The 25,097-nt window shown below is 43.0% G+C and overlaps 1 protein-coding gene across 6 annotated transcripts in view; it reads right to left on the bottom strand.

Annotated features, from left to right (window-relative positions):
* The window catches only part of BACH2 (BTB domain and CNC homolog 2), a 187,534-nt gene that overhangs the window by 162,010 nt on the left and 427 nt on the right, over positions 1-25,097 (bottom strand). The gene's annotated exons all lie outside the window — the stretch shown is intronic.

Genomic DNA, 25,097 nt, shown 5'->3' with positions numbered 1-25,097 from the left:
CACCCTGAGCACTGTGTTGAGTTCTGGGTCCCTCAGTTCAGGAAAGACACTGAGGTGCTTGAGCAGGTCCAGAGATGGGCAAAAAGGCTGGTGAAGGGTCTGGAGTGCATGTCTGATGAGGAGTGGTGGAGGGAGCTGGGGTTGTTTTAGCCTGGAAAAGAGAAGGCTCAGGAGTGACCTTAACACTCTCTACAACTACCTGAAAGGATGTTGTAGCCAGGTGGGGTTGGTCTCTTCTCCCAGGAAACTAGCAATAGGACAAGAGAGCACAGTCTTAGCTGTGCCAGGGGAGGTTTAGGTTGGACATTAGGAAGAAATTCTTCACAGAAAGGGTGATTAGATATTGGAAGGGACTGCCCAGGGAGGTGGTGGAATCACCATCCCTGGAGTGTTTAAAGAAAGACTGGACGTGGCACTTAGTGCCTTGGTGTAGCTGACATGGTGGTATTCAGTCAGAGGTCTCTTCCAAGCCAATTGATTCCGTGATTCTGTGAACACAGTGGCAACAAGGACTAATGGGAATGGCACAGAGCTCACAAGGAAAGAAACAATGCTCAGCTGAGTAGGAAGAGGCAGGTGAGCATTTATACCACCAATTCTGCTACATAAGGTCAATTTGTAATGAACCAAGTTTTGACTTACTCAAGCGGAAACTGAGCATGGTTTTCCAGGCAATCACCAAATTTGTGCTGGACAACGATAAGCGGTGAGGCCTTCCTGGTAGGCTTTTGGGGGGAGGGCCAGGGCAGGATGATGGAGCCCAAAGGCAGCATCCCTCAACACAGGGAGGATGCAGGGGCCTGTACACACACCCACGCCAGAACATGAGCTCGCCCAGCAAGCCCAGCACGTGCAGGTCCCAAGTACAGTTCATTTTGCATAAGCTGATTAAAGCCAACACGTTTGTGCTCGTAAGCACTGAAATATTGTGGGCATTTTGCCTCTGCCTGTCTCACTGTGCTTGCTTTAAAGAGCAGGCTGCATGAGTCCCGGCAGGGTCAGCCAGCCCCATGCAGCTCCGGTATCCCTGTGGACATTAGTGGCCTTCCCTTCACCCCCGTGAACCTGTGCAGGGACTCTCCTGACCCTGTCCTCACCAGGTGATGCTCCTCCCTCTCCAGGAGCACCTTTGTGCCTTTTCCCTTCCCATCTCTATCAGAGCAGTCATACGTCACAACACCCTGCTTAGTGCTTCTCCTCTCCAAAGCCGTCCGTAAGGAGTAACTAATCCCCTCTAAGCTCCGGGGAAGGCAGGTAGCCTCCATTTTACACATATAGAAACAGAAGAAGGGGTGAAGAGGTTCAGCCTGTTTCTTTCAGTAGATCCCTGAAGATCAAGCACACCCCTGGTAAGCGTTTTAACTTAAGCTCTTAGGCAACACAGGGTAACCTAACAAACAAACCTAACAAGCAGGCGCTGAATGTTTATGATCTGTTTGTTTACGTGACACACAAAAAATTTACTCTGGGCAATTTCTCTGGGTATGTTCATTGTTCTGCAAGCTTGTGCATGCACGTTTGTGGCTGTATCCTCTCCTCTAATCTTCAAGCTAATTTCAGCCCAAGAATTGACTGGAGGCAACAGGAACAATCCACGCAGCCTTGTGAGCCTCCTTCAGAAAACTTTGTGTGGACTGCACAAGCCACATTTCCCATTCTCCCAGACTAACTGCTACACAAGACAGGAAGAAGGACAAATGAAAGCTGGAGAAAAACCACAAGGTAGCCAGCTGCAATCCTCTCCAGCACAGGGGCTTGCCAGCCCACTGCCAGTATCACCACTGGACATTCCACGGATTACCTGTTCTCTGGGTTTCTCACAGGCGTGGTTATTATGTAATGTCATATGGTCTGACACATGTATTCCTCGAAGTGATGGGCTTCCTGGACTCCATCCAGAGGATCAATGAGGATTCTGTGATCAACAAGGGCTTTCAGAGAACACGGCTGTTCAGTCAGTTGTGCTTTGCGTGGACACTTAAAGGGGATGACCTTACTCTTCTAGGAGGTCTGAGACCTCAGTGGAACCAATTAACACTGTGGAATTCCACATACGCATCCCATGTTACAGGAGAATGATCTCCAGTACCAACGCTGGTAGATATTATCCAGATGGAATATAAAAGTTGCTTTAAAAAGACGAAAACCTCTTAAAACCACTTCATAATAAGATTCTGAAGTAACTGAAATAAATGCTATCTGCTAACAACAACAACATTTGAAGTGGGCGGCAATCCTAGTTCCAGCATACTTGAGCTTTGCATCAGAAGAAAACTATCATAAATTGGCTAAAAACCACAGTGATACGCAGTTGACACCCACGTATGTTACACTGGTTCCCAAGAACAAATGATGTGTATAACATCTCAGTATGCTCCATGTATTATTGCTGTTAAGAATAGTGTAAAGTACTTAACATCTAAAAAAAAGTATAATACAGATAAAAAAAAGTAAGCCTCTCTTGTACACATATATATGTCCACATTCTCTATAAAATCAATATTATTTACTAAAACATTCATTGTATAGACAGCAAAAGATCAACAAGAGATCAAACAGTAGTATATAAATGAAAGAACAGTTTTAACTGAGATGTCTCCAGTCCTTTTTCCCTTATGTTGTTATTGTAATACAAAAGTTGAAAAATAGAAAGAAATGTTACTTATAAATATCACACACAGACATAAATACCACCTGAAACTTAAAATATTAAGATGACAGAAGTGTCCTCTGAATATCAATGATTCCTTTGAATATTTCAAGTAACTGCAGTAACAGGAAACCAACTAACAAAACCACCTTGGTCAGGAGCAACTGCACTCAACAGCAATGAATACTACTGATGTGAAAGTGGTACATCATACAAATATTTCCTCTGTTTTCACAAAGAATGAACTGCTGTCTGACTCCTCATCTGTGGCTCCACAATACAGTTACTCTGACTAACACGCTCATCTGATTTCCAATCCAAAGTTTGCTTTATCTCAGTCTGAAGAACTGAACAGATGCTTCTCCCATGAAAAATGACATCCAGCCTGCTGCTGACACTTTGCTAATAATCCCAAAAGCAAGAACTGTGGAACCACTGCAGTTGAAAAAAATGGTGCTTTTCTGCTAAAACCCAAGTATTGGTTCTGAGAGACTCCTACACGAAATCATGTAATCCACCCTGGTCAAGGAAGAGAAGCTCTGCAGGCCTTATCGAGCCCACACCCCACAGAGCAGCCGAGCAGCTCCTTACCTGTTGGTGTTGGGAAACTGCTCAGGGAAAAGTTCCCTGCTCTCACCTGCCTGCCAAGGTTTGGCAAAACATCACTTGCTTCCTTCAGTACTGGGGAACAGCCCCTCAGCAGAAGGCACAACTAAACTAACAGCCATAACCCCCCTTCATTATTTGTTTTTCTTTTGTAAAACACACTCCAGCAGGTGATGCTGCCATAAAATTTCCCAGCATTTGAATTATCTGCAAACTCATTGGCAAAATAAACGAAGGTGAAACAGCATTTCAAATATTGGTTTCCCTGGATTTTATTCTGTCACAGAGGAAAATTTCACTAGGGAAAAAAACTCTGTATCAGTGTTTGGAACTAAACACTTGGACTAAGCCTTGGAAATAAACTTGAACATGAAAAAACACATCTTTCCATTTATGAAGGGAATTGATTATTAGCTTGCATAATCCCAAATTCTCCTCTGGGTAAACAAGTCATTCAAGACAGAGCATAGACAAAAACCAGATACCTACAGGGACAAAAAAAAAAAAAAAGCACATGCAAGAAAAAGAATCTTTAGTAAGACCACAGTAAATGCATACAGAACCCTTTTTCTTGAAGAATAGCACTTATTTTCCATGCATTTTTTTTCCCACATTTAGCAGATAATTTCCCAAACACCTCTGAAAATATCGACACTAATTTTAGGCATTTTTAGTGATGACAGACTACATCTCCTAACTGCAATCGTTCTAGGCTGAACTTCATGTAGTAAACATTGCATTCCACAGAAAGATGAGCCAGCTTTCAGATAAACATGCTTGCTTAAGTATCAAGTATTAACACCCTATGGCAATCCGAGTCCATGCACAGTGACTCAGTGCAATTATTCTGAGTGTAACAATAAGTGTGCAGTCATGCGGATTTGTAACTTATTGGTTTAAGGATGAAATTAAACAAGTAAGAAAAATTAATGAAAACTATTCAATTTTAGACCAGACTGGGGACAAAGTATGAGTAAATATTATAAACATGACATAATCTCATTTAAGGAGATGGTATAACACATAGGTTTTACAAATAGTTACAGACATTAATCTTGTTAAGTTTATTTCCAGAGTTTTATTCAGTAACAGGATTGATTGGCTGGAGAAACACAGGCTCAGACAAAAAACTAGCTGAAAGCTCTATTTTTGTCAGTGATGGATTCTCTTCTTAAGTAACTTGTTTTCTTGTCTTTTGTTCCAAGACTATAAACATTATTAACAATTCTCCAACTGGCAAGAGAGGCTGAGATGTTTCATCTTCACCATTCTGTACTGCTTTTTGTTTTCTTACACAGTCCAAGAGTCAAGAAGAGGCAATAACTTTGATTTCCCTTCCCTGTAAGATGACCTTTCTTTTGCTCAAAAGTGCATCTTGCCTTTGAAGCACTGCATATACATCTCCTCCACGGGCTCACACTTGCTCTGGGAGGAGATGGGTTGCAGATTCTGATAAGTAGAACTATTGCAACCTATGAGTTTACATATCTGACACAACCAACATTAACATCCAGTTCCCTGTTGTTTATTCACTTCCCATCATCACTGACTTCCCACAGCCAAGCCTCTGTACAGCTTTCATGTGGCTGCAGTTTCTGTTTGCACCAAGAGGTCCAGCAGAAGGGATACTGCTTTCTTCTGTGACTTCAGGCAGCTTTTAGGAAACAAAGATTTCCTGCCCTCTTTCCAACTAGAGGCAAAGGTCAGTAAGTCTAACAATGAAGTACAGTGTTAGTAGCTCGGTATTTTAGTACTAAAAAATTTAACCACAAAAGCAAAGAGGACAATTGCGATATAAAACTCCACATGCAGTGCCCTAAACATGTTCCATCCAAAACATGTGCCTGTAGCCCATGCAAGGATTTGTGGCCACTAAAACAATGCTATTACGTATAGGTTTTCCCAGGAAGATGCTATGTTACTAAGCAAAAGTCCAGCACATTAATATTGGTACATCTGGGTTTTTGTTAAGAAATGAAAAGTTCAATATATGCAGTATTAACAAAATAGGATACCTTCCTTGCTGGACTCAACAGCTCATGGTCACACTCATGCTTTACGTTCATGATGTGACCTTTTCCAGACTCTCTGCCATCCCTTTGACCTACCAAAACATTACAATGAAGGGGTGCTTTCTTTACATCAACATTGCTGGGTCAATTATCCTCCACCTTTCACTAACAAAGCTTCATCTGATGTACCATCCTACCTCTACTGATGTTAGGATTCTTAAGATTTTGTAGCATATAGATATTCCCCATATTCAGGATCCAAGAGGAAACATATTGGAACAGCTTTGCCATACATTTTTCAGATTAATATAATACTGCCAGAGCACCAAGGCCTCCCTACATATTTATGAGCTGTAGATTTTCAAACAACACTCTTCCCAGGCATAGGAAATAATCACAAAAAAACCACAGTGAAGACTGTTTCATTATATGGAACAGACCTTACAAGTGTGCTCTTAGCTGTCCCATGCAGGGAATGGCAGCTTTTTTGCTCATGTTCACTGCAGATCTTCTTCTCCATTTGGAGGAGATGGGACCCTAAGTCAGCAGAGGCCAATGCGGTGTCTTACATCAACAGCAAGCCCTTTATCTATATCACTGGATACTGGGATAGTGGTCTTCTGGATGTAATACACTGCATTTAATTTTGCTCATTTTCATTTCTGTAGAAGCTAACTGTTCCCCACAGATCATGCTTCTTGTTTACACTTTTTTACAAGACTCCCAAATGTATCCTTCAGAGGAAATACTGGCAATGTAGTAGTTTATTACTGTACACAAGTAAATGCCTTCTCAGATCACACTCATGATCCACCCTACTACCAGCTTCAGACAACACAGCTACAGAAGCTTCGGGGCAAGGTACAAGAAAATTAATACTAGTCAATCACAGGAAAAGCTACCCCATCCTGTCTCTTCTGTTCCCCTTACCCTGCTGGAAACCAAGCTCTTGGGAGGATGCCTATGCCCCAAAGCACTAGGCTGCCAGCTAGTAAATTTTTTCCAACAGCTTTCCATCGTAGAAGGCTGACTCTTTTGGGTTACTCACCAGGATGCAGAAAAGGTTCATGGAAACCTCTAAGGCTTCTTCCATGAAAATAAAGCTGGGCCACTTTCCATGTCCCAGACGTTTAGGCACACTTCCTTCTGCAGCCTCTGCAATGAGCCTCCAGCCACTCACACAGGTGACAAAACTCACCACGTAAGGTCCTCACCACAGCACTTACCAAACTAGTCAAGCATGAGGTGGAATAAGGACGTATGCAGAACAGAAATCCAGCTGTTTTTCCTGAGTGACTGCCCTGCAATTAAACCCCTCCATCTACTTGCTGACTGCTTCCATTAAAGACAATGAGTTAAATCAACACACATCTATATCACCGTAAAAAACAGGTGTGTTGTGCCCAGGATTTAGAGAAAGACAAAAAACATTTACTAAATAGATGGACTGCCTATATATGAGGAAAGTGAACTGGTATAGACTGAACTTGCTTGTACATCAACAGCCAAGAAGGAAGAGTTAGGAATGCATGGGAAAACTCTTATGGTCGCCTCTTCAGCTGCACAGAAGCAACAAGTTACATGTGTGGCGGAGTCCAAGGACAGTGCACTGGCCCACATCCTCGCAGCCAAGGAGAGACAGGCTGGTTGAGGGTAGGTTCTTGCATCTCAGGAGAGACTATTGATGAGAATGCCAATAAGACAGAAGAAAAATAAAAAGCTAGGTCACTGAGACTACTAAATGCCAAGAGGCACAAAAAAGCATATGCAGAAAAGCTCATTAATCACGAAATACGCTCCTGTGCCTTGCACTAGGGATCCAAGATAAACAGTGGAGTTTTAAATTCTTTTCAAGAAATTACACCAAATCTCATGAATTCTGGATGTATCCATGTTTGGGTTTCTAAGCAATAAGATTTTAGCATAACTCCATTCCATGCCAGGTACTAGTTTTAAAATGGAAGTGAGACCTCCTTGACAAGAGATGGTGGGAGGTCTGAGACACTGCACGTGACCAAATAAGTTTACTTCTCTGAAGACACTGTCAGATTCCCCCACACACACTTATATGAAAAGCAGCTGCTGCTTTTCGGTGGTGGTGGTTGTGTGTTTTTAATGTAAATGCATTTCCCCTTCTTCAGAAAATGTTCCCAGGGTATTGTGGCACCCTGAGAGTAAGCCTTGCATGGCATCTTGCTTGAAGAGAAAACTGAAGTTTTCTCCTCCAGAGAACTGAGGAGCCTCCACAGCCAGAGTCCTCCCAGAGAACAGCAGCAACACACTCTCAGAAGAAAGCAGAGACCGGGAACTCAGGACTGACTTCAGGATTTCCAATCTTCCTACTTAATGAGGTCCCTAGAATTAAATGCCAAAGTAAGCTATGGTGAATAATCTAAAAAGGAAGACCCAAAAGATTTTTGGAAAACTGCTGAACAAGGGCAGTTGGACCTTCATAATGTCCAATTTTAAGGTATGACTGCCATAAAGGAGTGTAAGAACAGTTTTCTCTCGGGCTTTTGCCATTAATGTAGAAAATAATTTTTGTTGTGGATAAAATGACATTGCTGGAGACTAAGAAGAGTAAACAAAACTGAAGGGTGCAGGCCCCATTGTGTGTACCCGCAGTAGTGTCAGGTCAACATGGGTCCATCTTCCCTTGTCTGCTTCATCTCATTTCTCCTCTGCCACAATGTACCCCTTACTCCTACCACTTTAGGAGAAACACAGATAAATTACTGAGTTTGAAACATCTTTAAAACAAAGTTGCCTTCTTTTATTTTCTAACCTAAACATGTAATTGACACCGGTTTCATTAAAAGCACAGAATTGTTTAGGTTGAAAAAGGCCTCCAAGATCATCAAACATTAACCCAGCACTGCCAGGTCCAACACCAAATCATGTCCCTAAGCGCCACATCTACAAATTTTTTAAACTCCTCCAGGGATGGCCAGTCCATCACTGCCCCAGGCAGCCTGTTCCAATGCTTCACAACCCTTTCCATGAAGAAATTTTTCTAAATATCCCATCTAAACCTCTTCTAATGCACCTTGAGGCCATTTTCTCTTGTCTATTTCTTATTACTTGGGAGAGGAGACTGGCCCGCACCCATCTACAGTCTCCTTTCAGGTAGTTGTAGAAAGCAATAAGGTCCCCACCTGAGCCTCCAGACTAAACATCTCCAGCTCCCTCAGCTGTTCCTCATCAGACTTGTGCTTCAGGCCCATCACCAGCTTGGTTGCCCTTCTCTGGATACGCTTTAGTGTCTCAGTGTCCTTCACAGTATTCAAGGTGTGGCCTCACCAGCGCAGAGTACTGGGAGATGATCAGTTCTGCAGACTTGCCATTAATGGCTATTCTGATGCAAGTGGATGCAAAGTAAATGGCTGTAGAGAGGAGAGGGTGAAACAGGTGGCTGGAGGTGGAAAACTTTGCAGTCCTCTGGAAAAGCCCCATGTGAACCCACATTCCTCTGAAGTTACCAGCTATTGATGACTACAAAACCTTGAGACATTGGCTTAACCCAGTAGGAATACAACTTGCCTACCCTATGGCTTTACAGCAGCAGGTATGCTGGTGACTCAGTCTAACACAAGGCATGCCACAGTGCCACCAGAAGAGCAAATTCTATGATGCTCTTTCCTCTGGCTGCTGCATAAGGCACAGACCTGTGTCCTCTGACCAAAGAGACACAAAGTAAAGAGATGGAAGGACCCTTCTTTACTTGCTGGAGACCTACTGGAATAATAACTACCTCATAAGGGGCACCATAAAACTTAGCATGTTAATTGCTGATGTCTGCATTGTCACAATTCTGGCTCCTGGTGCCTTGTCCATGTGTATTTCAGACTGGGCAAGGGGAATATCTTTATTTTATTGACTAATTCGGTTATTGACAAGTCACATTCTCTATTCACTGTAAGTTTTCTTTGTATCTGATGATTGCAACTGTGAGGAGAGCGAGTAGAGGGAGGCGGGCATTCTGCATTTATGTTTCCATTAATTCAGCATGAGAGATAGATCAAATGTTCATTTATTCTGCGTTCCAGGACATTTCTTCCAGACACTATATATAGTTTCTCAGATACCAGCATCTCCCTCACCTACATATTCACACTAATCCATAAAAAACTATGAGTCATTACAAAAAGTTCCATCCAGAAGAGTAAGCCATTCATCCTTTGGGGGAGGAGGAGGAGAGGGGAAATTAAAAGCTGTTTCCAATTTAATTGGCAGACTTTACATTTTTGTTCTGCTTCCATTGGAAAGTGTGGTGCTAATTTTTCTGCCACAGCTTGTAACCACGGTGAGATCTCAATCTGCTTCATTTATGTCTACCAGTAGGACTGCTAAAAAAATATATCAGAACTGTATTTGCCACGTGCCACTGGTCAGCATGCAAGTTCTACGTGCTGAACTAAATGCTTGTGTTATTTTGGGGAGTTGAATGCTTTAAAACTCCCTGCAACTGTTAAGTGCCTTTTTCAACTGCTCAAGCCTGGTGTGGTATCTTGAGAGCACAATACCTTCAGAACTCATTTTGAAAAAGAGAAAAGTACCACAGATTCCCTTACAATGCTCTGCAGCATACCGTCGACTTTGACTTTCATACAATAAAGCACATTTATGCCCCACCCTGCCTTTTTACCATACCTTCTAGTCAAAAACGTGGTTTCCTGTAAGCAAGCAGCTCTTTTTTGGGGTAATTTTGAAGTGAGGCTGCATAGGAGACAGCAACTAGGAACAAGTATGTGTTTTAATTCCTACATCACCTACTCTGACACAGAAGTTTTAATTATGTATTTCCCTTTCCAATGTGACACAGGACTGGACTTTGACTGTCTTCTGGTTTTTCACTCTTCATGTAATTTCTGATTTTTTTTTCTCAGCTGCTTCTTGGCTTTGCACCATCTTCTCTCTCATTTTCTAATGCAGTGGCTCCATCCTGGCAGCTGCACATAACATTTATGACTAGTCCAACTCAACCTTCCTCATCTTGTCCCTTTTTGCAAACAGCCCCTAAATCACAGTGGCTAGTCTTTGCCTCATGAGCAGTTCAAGAGCCATTCCCACCAACTGCAGCATCCAAGAAGTGTGAGTGTTCCACTGATGCAGGGACCATCCATCGCCCTCCCAGCACTGGGTTGGGTTAAGTCCACCAGAGTTGCTGAGCTCCTAGGACAATCAGCAAGGTAGCACCAAGCAGCAAATTCTCTGGAGAAGGACTGGAACCTTCTACTTGAGCTGCTCCTGGAGCTCCTGCCACACTCAAGGAGGGACACATGGGAGACTTGATCTATACAAGGATTTTGGCAAGTGGACTGCAGGGTTACAAAGACCATCAATCTCAAGTCCAAAGGAAATAATAAACAAAATACACCAACTCAGCACTCTTTCTGCAGGAGATGAACTTAAGCCAAGCTGTTATGAGACTTTCAGCACCTTTTCCCAAATTAAATCTATTTAATTGTGTATGACTTCACTAATGATTCACATATCTCACTACATCTTTGTGGGACATTAGATTTCCCTGCAGTTACTCCTTTTCAAAACATGTATCAAGCCTTAACCCTTCCACAATGGTTGCATATCAGCACTTTCTGAAGCGTCAAACACACAGCTGAGAACTACTGTTGGGTTCTTCAGTAACAGTCTCATTTGACAAGGACATACGAGGTGGCACAAACATCAGAAAGACTGGTCTACACCTCTAATATCTCATAGCTCCATTTGATAGTTCGACTCGCTCAAGCTCCCCTGGAGTCCTGTCAACCAAACTGATGCCAAATATTCCAGGTCCCTCCAAGGGGAAAACACACTTCATAAAAAAGAGGAGTATGTAAACTATATCCTGTTCCGTGGCACTACAGGACATGAACTGGAAAGAAAAATAAAGAAGAATCATAGGCACTGAAGCAGCACAATCTGCTAAGAAAGAAGGGCATTACATCAATCAGATGAATGTACAAGCGTAAGTCTGCTCCCTTCCATTCCCACCTCCTCCCCAAGGCAGCACGTGCAATTTTATCCAGTGTAGCTTGCTGGGTTAGAGCATTTCACCTGAAACGCAAGGGAATATGAGCCACATGCAATATATTCAACAAATATTCAAGGCAGTAAGCAGTGCCTGAACAGTTAAGGAAAATTACAGGCCCTCAAGTAAAGATTTCAAAATTACAAGGAAACAAATCTGTACTTGCCAATATTAACACCAAGCTTCGTGGGATATGGCTGTAGAAGAAAGACATCTCATCTACAGAGAGAGAGTTTCTTTACAAATTCCAGGTATTTAGGCTTTCTTTTTATTTTGTTTTAAGGCTCACCAACAGTTTGTATTACATATTTAAAATTTAAAGGCTATGAAATTATTTAATCTCAAAAAGCAATCTTTAAAAGGCAAAACATGCATTCTCAGTTGAAGAGTAACAATCAGGGAAAGCTTTCTTTTTCTTTTAAAATGAAGTTATGCTTCTTAAAAATTATGCCTTCTTAAAAATTATGGAAACTTTTAAAGGCAGAAAATGCCATGGAGAAAAAAAAAAAAAACCAAAATAAAAAAGAAGAATCGCAACACTAGATTATTTTAAACACTTCACATACCTAAAAAGGGCATATTAAACCACAACCTTAGTCATAAACCTACAGTAAGAGCAAAGATGAAGTACTGCGGGTGCAACCTGCAGCCGCCTGGCTGTCGGCGAGGCAGTGGGTTGGAGTGCACAGCACTACACTCCAAAGGAAGTGGGTGTCGTACCCTGCCTCAAGAATCCCCTACTCCGCCCCCCACCCTCCCTGACCACCTGTATCAGCCTCAGAGGAAGCAGACATACTCCCACAGACTTTCCAGCTATGCTGCGCCAGCCACAAAGTACACATGCAGCCATCAGCATGTGTGTGAAAATACATACATGGAGTATCAGCATCATGTCTCTCTGCGATGATTAACCTAGTCTGCAGGTAAGCCAGGCTTATTTTCTCATTTTTTAATTTAAAAACCAACCAGAAAAGCAGCCCAAGGAGCAAGACAGACCCCCCTCCATTGCATTCGTGCCCTTTCCCTTTCTCCCCCGTACACACGCCTACCATCCACACCTACGCTGTGCTGGAAAAAGGCTGTAAGCACGGCACTGCCACTAGTGTGTCCTGGGTACTGGGACCTGTGGTTTTGAGATTAAACACCCAGCAAAGAAATTTCACCCTTTTGACCAGAATTTTCCGTACGCAATTGAACACGGATTAGGAAAATAGAGAAATGTCTAAATCTCCTCTCATGCTCAGATATGGCAGTATGGGTGAGATCACTTCTCTGTGATAAGCTAAAGTTCAGGCAGAAAGGGCACACACCAAGTGCCCGAGAGAAGATGCCCAGTCGTGCGATCCTACTGCTGGGGACACCAGAACTTGTGCCAGAGCAGCAGGACCTGGTTCGGGGGCTCTCCAAACCCTGCCTCCACCAGCTTCAAATACGCTGCTATAGGCGTCTTTTCATCAGTGATCAGCCTTTCAGGAAAAAAACACCCATCATATGATTCCCCCACCCCCACCCCCAAACAGCCAGTCACCACAGAAAAAGAAGTTTTACCCCTGTAAACCCCATATAAGAAAAGAGCAAAAGGAAAATATTCAGGGAAAGCAACTTGCTTTCCGAGGGTCCTCTGGAAACTCTTGGGGTTCTTTGCACATTCTGCAACAACGATTTTCTCTCTTTGAGCCAATTCAGCTTTGCCAATCCGCTGGAGGACAGACCCATGGGTGGGGAGGGAGTTAAAAATAAAAACAAACACTGAAAAGCTATTTGTAAACTGTTTCACCCCAGCGAACCCTTCAACTCGCGGTTTCTCTAACCGACTGCACAGCACACCTGCAGATCGAGTCGGGGCAGGAGACAGCCCTCTATAAATACCCGGGAGAACCCTCGCCTGGCTGCACCTCCTCGGGCACGTCTCTTTGCCTGAGGATGGCACTAGGGTGCCCATCTTCACGGGAATACCCTGAACTTTATAGTGAGGTAACAAATAGGAAGGTGGACAGGGCACAAAACCAAATAAATACATATTTCCTCAGATAAAAATGCCCTGAATATGATTTCAGCTTCGCAACAGTCAACACTGCCCTTATCTGGGTTTCAACATTTACAAGGTCTCTGGCACCCGGTCATCTCTTCTTCACCCTACTGTCTCTAGCCAGCCCCACAAAGCAGCTGTGCCACGGGGTTAGACCAAGTACAGCTGTAAATCCTGCCCCGTCCAGGTGACCTGCAACCTGAAGTGCCAAACCCGGCACTTAAGCAATCCCTCAAACACTGCACAGCCCCATGAAAGTCAGATCTCCGTCTCCCCCCACACCCCGATGTCAGTTCAGCGCTCCAGGTCTATTGCCTGGAATTGACCTACGGATATCTGGTACAAAAGGTTGGAAGCAAAGGCATTCCTCGCAGTGCTGGTTTACTCACAGTCCAACAAAGCAGCACCAGTTCTCACCTCTGGGTGGAATACTTCTTTAAACAAAGAAACAAAAACAAAGCAAAAAAAACCCCAAAACACCAAAACAAAACCCAAACCACCTTCAGGCGGTGAATCACCCATCTCTTGAGTCACACACGCACGGAGTGAACCAAACCCAACTCATAGCTGCACCCCCAACCTCAGCCTTTGCTCTTCTCTGCCTGCCCACCCCCTCCACCCCCACCCCTCATATCCCACAACCAGCAGGGAGACAACCTTCTTTGTAATGCTCAGGTTTAAATCAGAAAGCCAAAAGCAATGCTGGTGTGGGCACAGACATCCTATGTGCAGTGGGGGAGTGCATTAACTAACACTGCTGATATGTGCAGATAACCAGCATGGGCAAATTCCAAAGGCTGGTGTTCAAATAAGCATCCCCATTAAGCCTATTTGTCCAAAGCTTAACCAAACTATCCAAACTTGCTGATGCGCCAAGTAAGACTGTGAAGGAAAATGTGGCGCATAGACATAATTCTTCTCACTGGAACATGGCTACCGGGACATTTTGGGTATTTACACGGAATGGAATTGGATTTTGGGAATCCAGTCTGGGAAAACAGATGTTCCTGCACCTTTTCCTCAAGACCAAATAATGTTTTTCTTATTCTGACAAAAGCAGAGCATGACAGAACTCTGCTATGGCCCTGTCATGCTGCAGCAGAAGGGTGTCACCGGCTGCCTACAGACCCCACAACTAAAGGCTATTTATTTCTTCCCCTCCGTCAGCTTTTGCCTGTTTACAGAACCGTGGCACCAGGGACATCCTAAAACCATCTGCACTACAGGACAATCATACACAGAGAGGACAACTTTACTGCAAGAAACAGACTGAAGCTGCATAGGAGAACAACAGGCACCTGTGGAAGGAACAAGGAAAAGCATGGGACCAAGCAAACCACTTTTGGCATTCATGTTTACCACCACTACCTTGCCCTACCCCCACACGTGCACATACTCCCCACAGCACTCAAGTCTCTTTTGCACTTTGAATTCCTTTGCTGCTGAGTGCCGCAGTCAGCCTTTTCATGTTATTTTAGAGCAGACTGTAAAGACTTTGGTCCTATAAAGTTCTCCTGTGACATTACTGACCTTGCTACTCTTTACACTACTCCAGCTTCCATAAGAAAGAAAAAAGTGGCTAAAAAATTCTCAAGTGATTCAAACAACTACTGTGTTCCTCTTCAGAAATAATGGGCATCACCTTGAGATCAAAATATCTACCCCATTGCTGTAGAAAGACTTTATAGCTTCAAGTTCTACATAGATAACACTTCAACAGCACAATAATTTTGTTTCCACCAAAACTAATCCTGAAAGGCACCAGAAATATTTGCAGCAGGCAGCTAATACCAATTACTACTTTCCTTGCAAGCTATTTTCACTAAATTAGTCTTGATAGCATCACAATTTGTTGAGGTAGGAAACAATAGAAATTAGCAAATCATAGTAGTCTGGGGAGGGAAGGAGGGAAGTAAGGAGGCAATATTTACCCCTTGAAAGTAGGAGTTGCAAAGAAAAACATGAAGTATTACAACTGATTAGGTAATGTGCTGGTTGCTGTACAACAGAACTTCTGCACTGCATTTGTAACCTTGTATTTTGCTTTAATAACTGTGACTAGACAAAACAACTGGACTGTAGTTGCACCACACTGCAAGCCAGACCTTACTTGCTTTGATTAGAGGGAATGGTACAAAGTTTTAGGAGAAAGTTTGCAGATTATTTGAACGATGTTCACAGCTCTTACCGCTTGGAATTTGCTGGTTGGCGCATAAGCATTACTCACTTTCTGAACAAAGTGGAAAGTTAACACAAATTGGCAGATGACTAACTGTCCAAGAAAGAGATTACTGAATGAATCACTGACTCTACTTTTAGACTAATAATAAGACAAATGAAGAGGACCAAGAAGGGGAAAAAGACAAACAAAAAATTTCCTTGCAGAGTGCTTAAATTTGCATTGCCCATGATTTTCCAGCCACGACAAACTATGCATATATTTTATAATTTACTCTGAGTTTTATATTGGGGTTAGCTTACGCCTCATGATTACTTCACACCATCACTTAATTTGGATTTCTGGAAGAAGAACTCTACTCCACACTTTCCCTTGGTACACATTTAATAAGTTACACAAATAAATGAAGATATTGGAAATTAAGTTAAATTGCCACATTGGCAGGGTACAGGTTTCACTCATAGAAGTACCTCAGGCACAGCACACACCTGAAATTGACCTGAAGCAGAATTTATGTTTGCCAGCTCAGGAGGACCTAATCAAAAGCCTGCAGACACTTTCATTTTTGCTAGTCAGGTTCTGGTGAAAAGCTTGTCTAATATGCATGACTAGCACTCAGCTTTACAGAAAATCACCCCTGGTGCTACTCAGGCACTAAGGAAAATGGCAGCAGTACCATCCCCCTCCCAAACAACAGCCATCCGGCTCCAGCAGCCATGTGGGGTGATGCTACGCACAGCAACTCCAGGGGATTTGGGTTTGCCCCTCAGCAACCTGCACCTCAGCTGCTCCCCATGTCTTTCGTGCTTCAGCCTTGCTGCTCTTTGGATCTGTGGTCTTACTCATCAAATTGCCTAGGAAAATTAGCCAGGGCTAAGAGAACGCTAAATTGACAGGTACTAGGTTGGAAAGCTGAATCAGCCCAGCAAAGGACAGCAAGCACACGGCCAAGCAAGACCTCCTGTTCTCATAAAGTGCCACAAGCTTTACCATCTCCTAACTTCACCCACTCGTTATGAAGGATGAAGTCAAACTCCCTCCCGTACTTGAGTAAATTCAAGTCACTCAGGTCATCTGCTGAACCTGTTACTCAGTATTGCTTGCCATCACCCCCAGAGTGATAAAAGGTTGCAAGAAGACCTGAGGGTCTAGGATTGCAGCCACATGGTTCAAAAAACTCTCCACAATCACCAGGTCTGCTCAATGCCTCAGATGTAACAGATTTAAAATTCACAAGAGCTCATCATATCTGGGAGATTGGTGACACAACCAGGTCGCATCAGGCCAGGAGAAGCCAGAATCAGGTGGGAATTAGTTACAGAATCATAGAATGGTTTGGGTTGGAAGGACTTTCAAGATCATCAAGTTCCAACCTCACTGCCATGGGCAGGGACACCTTCCACTTTGTTCAAAGTCCCATCCAACTCTGCTTTGAACACTTTCAGGGGTGGGGCATCTACAGCTTCTCTGGGCCACCTGTTCCAGTGTCTCATCACCCTCAAAATAAATAACTTCTCCCTAATACATAATCTAAACCTACCCTCTTTCAGTTATTTGAATATTTGCAGAAGATAGTACTTTTGCATTTTTTTAACATCAAAGAGGCATTTGATTGAGTTCTGCTTTCCTCTAACTTCTTGTTTGTTGCAGACATAAGCCAAAATTAAACATCCCAAACCTCTCATGCCCTTGAAAGCAAGCTCCTACTGCCAAGCTACAGGTTAGGCTGGGCACAAGCTGCTAATGGTTTTCTGCAGAGCTGCCGCATTACCAAAGCAAGAGAAGAGTGACTTTCAGATGAGGCATGATGCGCTGATGGTCAGTGCGCTTTGGGGATCAGATGTCCCTGGGTCAGCTCTAGGTCTTTTGATAAGTTTTGATTTAATTTGACCCATTACCCAGGTCCTTGAGAGACTCTACAGCAAACTTAACGAGCACAAAACAAACCCTACACATACAGTGAAAAATTTCTTGCCAATTTAGCTCTCAGCATGGCCGACTATGGGATGAGACAGCTGCCAGGGCAAGCAAAGGCAAGGAGAGGAGATGCTGGGTAGAATCACAGTCTCAAAATTCAGTATCCACACTATCAGCAGCCCTTTGCAGGTCCAGCCTTCAGTGATTTTAGACATAAATCGCATTTTTGAGTCAGCAGAATTCAAAACATGGATGAGATTTAGACACATTATTCATTTGCTGTGATCCAACCCTCATGACATTTCTGATGGCAAGATTTTCTAAAGACAGGGTGAAATCATAGCACTGAACCTACATCCTCTTGAACTCTGAATGACCACTGACACGTTATTTTGCAGTCAGTCCTTACCAATTATTCTTCTGTGAACTTCATTAAGAACTGTCCATAAATAAATCCATTAAGTTGGAAATCAGCCTTTTCTGCTATACCGATTTGAAAATAGTAAAATCTGTCTTATTGTTACATGTTGCCATGTAACAAACAATTGGATTTTCACATTTTTCAAAGTTTTATTTCCAGAGGCTTCTGCGCCTCTATTTTTAGGGCCTCTCCCAGTAAGAGGCTACAACACAAAGATTCTCCATCACAATCTGGTTACACAAGAAACTGACTAACACACTCAAGGCATTTCAGCACAACAGAAATTAACGACATAAGTATATTTAGATATTTAGTGGTAAACAATACCCCCTGACAATGAGGGAGCTGGGACAGGTCCAGATTTTCTGAGGATCCATCCCAGAATGGCTTTGGTAAAAAGCACACTCTGCTTTTAAAATGGAGTAAGAAGAGTCAAAGAACCATCCCATCCTTATAAGGAAAAACTTACTAGTATAAATACTGCAACAACAGAGAAAGTAAACATGGAGGTTTCACAAATATTGGAATTTTCACTTTATGAGGGTGAAAATTCATACTCATTTATACTCTGTAAAATCTTATATCACTGGCAACTTGAAAACATATAATGACATTAAATATTAATGCAGCAGATCAGGAGACACTGATTGGACTACCATGAAAAGCACAATACCTTGAATAAAAGAATTAAAATTTGATATACTACAATACCATGAAAGGATGCTCTGCTTACATGAACATAAGATAACCTCGCATTCTACGAGGCACAGTTTCAAACAAAAAGCAGTATGTGCTAGGGGTTGCTTTACTGCATGGAACACAGGGCAGAATTTTTCCAAAAATATATCATCCTCATAGGTAAACAGCTAAAAGGATTCGAAAACTATTACTTTTCAAAAGGCAGAGAGAAAGAGAAATAGAAGAATTTAATACATCACTTTCTTATTTACCCTTTTTTCAGTATCACTTTCAGTACTGGAAGGCGTTTCCTTCCAGGCAGCGATAGACACATCTTACAGTTGTCATTTATTCTTCAACTCCTGTTTTCTGCTTACTTTCCTCTCCAGATCCTCTGATCCCAGCAATACAGGTCACTTGGCAGTCTTACTGTCCCCTTCTTTACCAAATTGGAAAAGAGGTGGAGAACAGCAGCTTGGCAAGATGAAGTAGTGTGCCAAGTCTTCCCCCACTCGACACAAATAGATTATATTTTCCAGATGCGCATCTCTGACATTGAGGCTAAGGATTGGCAATACTCTACACTGAAATGCAAACACTGAGGAGGAGACAGGAGACGGGAAGATTTTAGCACTGTAAGCAGTGGTACAAGTGTAGGTTTCCTTTGGAGGGCGTAAGATCTTTCACTGTTGCACAGAAAAATCACTAAATCTTCCATAAGTCTAAAAAAAAAAAAAATCCCAAAGTAATATTTTCCAACCTTTCACTAAGAGTAGGGGCCAAAACCACATGTTTTAAAGGTCTTTCACAGTTTTATTATTAGAAGTAGAAACCCTACTGATACTGATGAGTCATTCGTATTGGCGGAAACCAAGAACACCCATTTTCTTCATGTGTTACAAAGCTCTCAATGTGGTTTTCTATTCATTACTGGTCAAAGTAGTTGACTAAAAACAAAACAAGTGACAAGAACTCACCTTGTTATTAAACCCTGTTCTATACCAGCTGATTTTGTTTATCACACTTTCAAAGATCGCTTATTTTTAATCTCGTTCCACAAGAAAAATACACAAAAGACAACTACGATTCTAAACTCCGTGACAGTGAATCCAGAACTGCAGATGGCTAATTCACTCCACTTCTGCAAAGGCTTTTGTGATCAACTAAGAAAGGAGGGAAGAGGAAAAAAAAACCCAAACTCACAACAAGAAGATCAGTTAAAAATCATCAGTCAGCAGAAGCTACCCTTTTAGGATCCTTATGAGTAATCAGAATAGAGTCTGTAAATAAAGAAGCAGTTGTACAGGAGTGTGAGTAGATGAAGGAATCCTTTCACGCTAGCAGCCAGTGATATTGCCACACAGGAGACAAAAAAAAACAGACTAAGAAATAGTCAAATTCTGAAAATTAAGAATAGCTAAAACCAGGTTTTCAAAGTTTAATCAGAACTCCTTGCTGGTTTTAAAAAAGATTTCTGTCATAAAATGGGGTGGAGGGTAGAAGACTTTACAGCTTGTATTTGGAAAAGGTAAATACAGTTCAGAGGCTAGACTTGCCATATCCAAATCTGGAACAATGCTCCAGGGGATTTTTTTGATAACATTCCATTCACAAAAAAAGGCAAAATAAAATAAAACAAAACAACAACACCAAAAAACCCAAACAAAAAATAATCCCCAGAGGTTTAGCCTGCTGAACATCCATAGCACCTAGATGCGCTTCAAGCACAACCCTCTGCACCCGGAGGAATGGCAGCCTGGCAGAATGACGGTGTATTTTGATGTTACTGGGGAAGAAAACCACAGCAAAGCAGTGACCGAAGAACCGAAAATAACCTTTGAACAGCGGCTCGGCACTGACGGTCTCTCCGCCCGCGCCTCCTATTGTGGATAGTTTATAGCCAGGGTAGCTCCAAGCTGCACCAGACACGTGAGTCAGCAAGAGCGGCTTGTAGGAAACTGCTGACATGTTCAATTGCTCTCACATACACCGAACACACCTACCCACTAAATAAAAAAACAGGCTGCATGCAAATCGGGGTGAAGGAACACCTCCACACCTCCAGTTCCTGTTTTCCTAGTTCAGGTTTAAATTTTAAAGCAATCCCTAATAAAAAACTTGAAAAAAAAAAAAAAAAGAACCCTCAGTGGATGTCAGCTAGAGTAAGTACCTGTGATTAAGTCTCAAGGGTCAATTTGTTTATTGAAGCTGCTTTTCCTCTTTTCAACAAACAAAATTGCTGCTCTACAGCCCAGAAGCCCTGTGTGGTGACAGGTAGCAAACAGTTCCTGTTTTTCTTGGTGGGGAGGCTCCTTTTGAACCTGTGCGCCAAAACCCATCTACCCATCACAGCCTGGCTGAGTGTTTTCAAAGCACAGAAGCAAAACAGGGCTTCTGTTTCAACTCCTACTACAGATAAACTGGAAATTCCCATATTTTTCGTTCCTAATAGCTTTTTAGACATCTTCCTCAATTGATACCATAGCAGAGAAAGTTGTATGCACATTACAGGTCTTAGGAATAAATCTGGGAGAATCTGACCCTTTCAGGTCACCTTGCAAACTAAAAAGAAGAAAAAGGCATAGCTCAGGTCTCAGTGTTTCTTGGTCCTGCAGCCTCCACCACCTTCTCCTCCATTTCCTTTGAGGCACTGATTTTGGAGTGTCCCAGCTGGCTCTGGGAGCAGATTTACCTCAGCAGGTGTAAATAGCAAAGGGGGAAGGCTGAGGGGTTTTGCACTGAGGCGTTGCATACCTGGCAGCCCCCTCACCCACAAAGGAGCTGCAGTTCAGCCCCCACCACATTAGGAGCTTTTACAGACAATCTTTTTCAAGCCAAACAGGGACACATCTATTGATCTGCTGAGATGTCAGTGCAGTGGAGCTGGTGTTCTTCAGGTTGTTGCTGTGTCTCCTTCTGCATGAAGATCAATACAATCAAACAGAGGAGTCTTCTGAGCCCGATTTTTGACAGATCAAAGTTTTCTTTCTACAGTTTCTGCCGTACATGTAAACTTTTAGTATAGGGGTTTTCCTGAACTTATTCCCTCATTCCTTTTTATTTACCTGCTCTGAACATGTGGTTGCTCTTTGATCGCTAGTTCTAGCAACTCAGAAGCTGCGAGCCCATCACTGGTCATAGAGGCATTTGTGTACATCCCCTGCTTTTATGCTTTAAAATTGTAATTCATAGTCCAAGAGTGGCATAGTAAGTAGTGCTCTTTTCATTCCACTACAAAGACGTTTCTGCCTATCTAAAAAGCAAGATGAGCACATTGCAACTCAGCTGGATATATTCATACATTTAACATCTTCTTGATGCAAGCTTCAAATGAATGTGTAATGTTCAGACAGCTGCCAAGGTTAGTATGTTTGGGCTGAATTTAAAGGGATGACCATTTTTTTGTAAAAACTTAAATGAGTAGTTTGAACACTCTTCTGGAAAACCTGAGGGAGTTACTGGGAGTATAACTCTACTGCCTGTTCATCTACTACAATAAAATCATTTAGGCACCAACTGAAATATCAGTAAAGAACTGCAATACCAGAACAAGACTCTTACACATTCTCTTACAGCATCTATAGTCAGAAGGAACACTGAAAGCTGGAGGACTACCTTGGACCTGGAGAAAATGTAAAGGTTAAATCTGAATGTTCTTCATCACAGCAACGGAATGATTGGTATAATTCCCCTAAGAATTCAATTCAGAAACCATTAATATACAACCATCACATGCAAAAACGAGTTGAGCTGGAAATTAAGACACAGAGGTGAAAGACTTAAGCATGCCTTCAAATCTAAGTCAGATCTTCTCAACACTACAGGTATGTTCTTAGTGTAAACTAAGAAGCCATTCAGAGAGCATTCCTTTGAGTAAAAAGGCACACACATTTTGATTTGAATATATAAACCATGTTCATACCACCTAAATTAAAACTACAAGAGACTCTGTTCACATCACACAATAAATGCTATTCAATTTCATCAAACGTTTATTACATAAAAATGTCGTTAGTACCAAAATGATTACTTCGCATATATTAACGTTACACATCTCATTTTTCAGCTTAGTGCCATAAACGTTTCTTAGCTACGCTCTAATAGGTCTCCTCATCTGTGCATATATGAAGTCTTATCCAAAAAGAATGTCACAGGCACACAATGAGAAAATATCTATTTCTATTCTTCTTTTAAAAAAAAAAAAAAAAAGCTGAATTTTTAATAACATTTTTTAGAGAAAACCTTGAGGAAAATAACTAATTGGCAATCATACTGCAGCCTCATTAAGAAAAATAGCTATTGCACTTCAGAACAGAAAATCAAGCCATGAAAGTTTTGAAATAAGCAAAGGCAAGCAACTTCTGTCACATATTCACACTACACGTCATCTACATAGGATTTTATTTTTGGCTCTCTCTGTCATTTATTATGCACATGTAGAAAGAGATATGTAAGATTACTACATAGAGATTTTATTATTTCAATGAGTATCTGAAGCCTTTTACAATGTCAAAGATTTACCAAAATCTCCTCATATTAGGAGAATTACATCAATGGCTATCTATTGTGATTTGAACAGTTATCCTCAGCTAGCAACTCAGGTTTTATCCCTAACTTTCCTTGCTGCCCAGCACAGAACGGCGAACAGCCAGTGTTTTCTTGCTGTAAAGAAGGTAGGTGGGACGCCTTCCTCCCCTTCATTAGTAGTGCATTCTGCCAGCGTGCACATTATCGCCAACATATGTTCCAGATGTGCCTCTGAGTCAGAGAAGGACTAGGAATACCTGTCCTAGCACTGTTTCCCAGCGTGAGATACCCGGGCACAAACAATTGCTGTTGATTATCAACTTGGGATCTGTCAGCCTGTGCATTACTCATGTATTTGCTGTGCGCATCTTCCCCATCCACTCTTCACGGTGCTAAAAGTTTTTTAAAAATTTAGTTGTTTAACCACAAGTCACACAGCAGACTTGCCCAGCGTTGCCCAGAAATGCGCACTCTGCTTCTGTAGAGCATTTTTGCGAAAGATCTTTAAATATCTTGACAACTACCCTACTTCCAAGATCACTAGCGACCTTTCTTGCCCACTTGACAGCTCACTGTACCGGCGTACATCTGTTTGCATGGCTCGTTCAGTGTTATAGAGGAAAGTAACAAAAAAACTAGACCTATGATCCTGATTTTTCAGTTCTCTGCTTTTCCAATTAGTCACGGCTTCCTTCCATTCCTTGCAGAACACCCTCAGAACAGCCTTTGAAGCCAGAGGGTCAAATGTGAAAAACGCTTCTGAAAGCACAGGTTCAGTACAACACACAGAGAAGTACAACACCGATCCATTCTGCCGCACAAGTGCCCAGATCCCAGTGACAGGGGGCAGGCGGGTGGATACAAAAGGCAACACAGGCTTTTAAAAGCACAAGCCCACATCTAAAGTGGAATTTTATTTCTATTTGTCAGATGTAAGGCTCCTAGAACAGCGGTTTAAAGCTGTTGTCTACAGGACTGTTGTAGCAACAGTGTAACACACCACCTTGTTTTAGTCTATCCATCTCATCAAACGCAATTATCTCAAATTTCATTATTTACATACCTGAAAAAGTCAATTTACCCAACCATCACCACCCTCCTCAAACTACAGAGCATTCCACCAGCTACAGCAGAATCTCAGACAATTTCCAGATCATAAAAATTCCGAGTTGTTTCCAGCTCGAGTCTCAGAACACAAAATTAAAATATGCACAAGTTTAGCGACAGTTCCAAAGTCTCTGAAAACGGGCTTTCATCAGGAAAACCCTGACACGGCTTCAACTAGAGCAAACAGCAACGCTGTGATTTCCCAATCTTTCCAACATCCTCGGGAGTATTTCTAATCAGATGTCGCCCCTATCTCACGTTTATTATTAAAGACTGAAACCCAGGGTTTACTCCGGAGCCTCCGGGGCTTCAGCAACAAGGGCACAATGATCTCACGGCAACTGAAGCGATTTAAGCAAGACACTCGCCGCATGACCAAAATAGCCCGCTCCACAAAAGGAGAGGCACGATTTCACACTCGAGCCTCCTCCGTGACAGCCAGCGTCTCCGCGCCGCGCTGCCCTGCGCGCACGCCGCGCCTTCGCCATCCCGGGAACTGTTACCGGAGTTCGCATCCCTCCCCGGACCCACGGGGACCGGGGGGAGCAAGGGGCTCGGCGGGGCCGGCGCCCGTCCGAGCGGCTGCAGGTGGTGGGGCGGCGGGGCCGGGGGCAGGCGGCGGGGCAGCCCCGGGCTCCGGCCGAGCGGAGCGGAGCGGAGCGGGGTAGCGCGCACGGGCTCACGCACCAGCACCGGGGCGCCCGCCGCGCACTCCCCGTTACGCAACGCGCGTATTTCCCACTTTGGGGAATAAGCACTAAGCGCGCCTGCACAGCCCGCGGAGCTCCAGAGGCGGGGGTGCAGCCCCCCGCCTGACCCCGCGCAACAGCTGCCGCTCCTGCGAGGAGGAGGAGGACAAGGAGGAGGAGGAGGGGGAAAACCACGCTGCCCCCCACGCCCAGCCAAGCCCCCCCCCAAACTTCGCCCTCCCCACCCCCCT

This window comes from Empidonax traillii, unplaced genomic scaffold (genome assembly GCF_003031625.1).
Source record: "Empidonax traillii isolate 1590-97213 ecotype Southwest subspecies unplaced genomic scaffold, ASM303162v1 scaffold147:size910788, whole genome shotgun sequence".
Classification (NCBI taxonomy): domain Eukaryota; kingdom Metazoa; phylum Chordata; class Aves; order Passeriformes; family Tyrannidae; genus Empidonax; species Empidonax traillii.
This window is presented reverse-complemented; position numbering and strand designations above follow the sequence as displayed.